The sequence below is a fragment of the Diabrotica virgifera genome, chromosome 5, assembly GCF_917563875.1.
Source record: "Diabrotica virgifera virgifera chromosome 5, PGI_DIABVI_V3a".
In the NCBI taxonomy this organism is placed as follows: Eukaryota; Metazoa; Arthropoda; class Insecta; order Coleoptera; family Chrysomelidae; genus Diabrotica; species Diabrotica virgifera.
In genome coordinates this window covers 37,647,411-37,650,662 of record NC_065447.1, presented here as the reverse complement: position 1 = coordinate 37,650,662, position 3,252 = coordinate 37,647,411, and the positions used below count along the sequence as shown (strand labels likewise).

Genomic DNA, 3,252 nt, shown 5'->3' with positions numbered 1-3,252 from the left:
AACAAATTTATATTTCTATACACACTAAACAACTGTTGTATCACTTCAACGTTTTAACTTTCACCCACAAGGCTATTTTAGGCCAAAAAAAAATTATTAACTTTCATTAACCAATAATTCTATCTTACATTTTGTTTTCATTACCATATCGCTCATTAAATGCAACAATGTCATATCTCAAAAAACTTACTTTCGAGAAAATTCAATTTTAAGTTTTGGATGCTGCTAAAAAAAATTTTTAATTTATTGAAAAAAAAAATGCTTAAAACCATTAGACAATGTGATTGTTTTGTCTAAGAATCAATTGAAAAAAAAAGAGTTTTTTAATTTTAAGGGTTAATAAGATCAAATTATTAAAAAATGTTCCATTTTGTGACGTTATTGTCACTTAAATGCATTTGTAAAAGAGGTACAAATTGAAATATGATGATCTTGTCATTATTTAAACACAGTTTTTGGCAAATAATTTTAATATGTCAACTTGTTAAAAACAAGAAGTTACAAAATAAGAAAACTACAAATAAAAATACAGTTCAAGAAACATTAATAAAATATTTTGGCTTAGATATTTTAATGAAAATACGCATGTTTCGCAAAGGTCTTTCTTGGGTGTAAAGAAAGAAATATTAAATTCTTTGACAAAAACTTCATGGAAAATTGCGTAACTTGCAAAAGCTCTATTTCTTTGTTTACAGATTTCAATACAGTCTCTATGAATATCTGCCAATGAGCGGCTACCATCAATAAATATTCGGGATGTATTGGCGCGAGTAATAACTTTCAATTCTTGGGATTGATGTTATGTGCTGTCTAATATCTTCCCGAATTTCTGGATTTAGCGATTTCTGGTTTCCGTGTCTTCCACATTTGTCCGAATCAAGGAGGACCTCTAAAACTTTATTCCGTTTTTCTTGCACAGTTTTTATTATGCGATCAGGTATGTCCAAAGTATTTGCAAAAAATACTTTGCAAACTCGAATCTACTTACCTTCTTTTACAAAATAGTATGCGTTGTTTTTGTCTCTGGGTTTTCTTGTACCTCCGACACGAATATACCGATATTGGGGTACAACTGGTACCAACAGTTTGTTAATATACTCTCTCTGTTTTTGAAATTCACCGAGTGACCAATAGCTTAAAAAAATCTGTATTCCCTCCTCTTCGGTAAATTTAGATGGACACTTGAGTTTACAATCTTTGCACGGATACCTTACTTGTCTTTTTTGTCTCATCTTTTTGTTTTTTGAATGAGTTTGGTAGGCTTCACCACAACTTCTCATTTTTTTTTGTAAGATTTCTCTTCCAGTTTTTAGTATTCCGTTGACGTTTCTTGCCTTTCTTTGGGGGTGTAACAAGAATAGGAATGTCTTGGTTTGCTGATAAGGTTTGATTAGGCTCATTATTACCGTCGTCGTGGTTTTCTTTATCACACTCTTCTGATTCTTCATCACTCTTTGGTACATAGTTATGATCGTTAATTATGTCTTCACAATCTTCAGAGGACGAAGAAGAGCTACTACTACTGGAAGACCTACTAGAACACCTACTACAACAGCTGCTTGAAGATGATGAAGAACTTGTTGACTTAGAAACTCCAGGAACAGCTATATTCTTATCACCTGTAAAAAATAATTATCTTCAAACACTATTAACTTCCAAAATCATACCATTTTTGAATTTTTTTACATTTTTTAAGTTTATATGGGAGTGACTAGGTGTCAAATAAAATACACCATTAAATCTTATACTGTTTTTTTCCATATTATAACATAAAATACGTAGGCAAACTATATTTTTTTTTATTTTAATGTTTCAGAACTAATTTTTTTATAAAAATATTTTTCCTTGTAGCACCAATATTTCTAAACCGCAACGCCGCGCCCCCTCACATTTTTCCAAAAGCTGGAACAGCCACTGAAAAAATACTTACCTAGTGTACTTGAAGATTCTTGATTTTTTACAAAAAAAACTCATTGTCCATCTCTGAAACGTTTGTTTCATATTCTTGTTTGTTTTGTTGTTCATCATTGTCGAGCATATTCTTTGGGGTACCATTTTCACATTCAAAAACAGAAACTGTGTAGTCAGACATAATATACTGTTCGGTCGATGCATCCTCATTGGTAGATTGCTGCTGCTTTAAAAGCTGCTGAATCTTTTTTAAGCGAAATTTAGGACATTATTACGTTGAAAGCCTAAAATAGTATATTTTTTAAATTAGATCAAATAAAAAGTATTAGACAAATAAACATAATATGCAATTATTTTTGGTTTTAAATTTAAAAATTAGTAAAATTTAATGTAATCAATTGGTTGCAATCCCAAATGGAGAAAAAAGTTGTGTTTAAAGATTGACCTAACCTTAAATAAATATTATTCCTTTTAAATTTTTAAATAATATTTTGTAACAATAAAGTCATATTGTTTACAAAAACTCAGACACCTCCAGCAAAAAAAATATTAAATTCTTTGTAATAAAGTCTTAAGAAAAAATAATACACCAAACAAATATTTTTTTCAGAACAATAGCGTCATATTTTTAATTATTAAAACCTAAACGTTTATCATTTTTTGGCGAAAAAAGTACTAATTCTAAATAATGCGTTATTGAAATAAAATATTATCAAATAAAAGATCTTACCTTTAGTGAAATATCCTCATAAAACACAATAACACGTTTTTAAACAAAAGCGTAAGCACGTGCCACTTCAACTGACAAACCACAACTGAAATAAAACACTCTTGCGGTAAAAATTTAGACCTCGTCGCAGAAATACTACAATCGTTTGGCGCCATCTCTCAGTTAATTGTTAAGTTACAGATATATCGATCTAACAAAGTAAACTTTATACAATTTACTTTCTGTTAAACCACATAACTCAAAAATTCGATTTTTTGAGATATGACGTTGTTGCATTTAATGAGCGATATTATGACAATAAGTTCGATCAAATTTAATTTTATAGTCAAGTTTATGGTAATGGTTGTAATATTTTTATAAAAATAGTAAATTTTAAATTCTAATATTAAAAATTAAAATTCCAACACAGTCTTAAACTTAAATTTCCGTAACCACATTGGATCTTGACCTTGGTTAATACCTTAAAAATTCCCTTTCCTGGATGTCAATGTTACTGACATTTGAAGTATTTCAACTTCCTTCTAAATCATTGACAGACTAAACGTAGTTCAATGTAGACCTAATAATAAAAAAATCTCTTAATTAATGGAGTAGAGCATCATGTTCCTAGT

General features: G+C 29.3%; 1 long non-coding RNA gene across 1 annotated transcript; it reads right to left on the bottom strand.

Annotated features, from left to right (window-relative positions):
- Positions 1-452: 452 nt before the first annotated feature.
- LOC126884990 (uncharacterized) lies at positions 453-2,844 on the bottom strand. The gene is made up of 3 exons (XR_007698221.1): positions 2,642-2,844; positions 1,931-2,195; positions 453-1,619 (listed from the first exon to the last, which is right to left on the bottom strand). It is a non-coding gene; the product is annotated as an uncharacterized LOC126884990 (long non-coding RNA).
- Between the last annotated feature and the right edge of the window lie 408 nt (positions 2,845-3,252).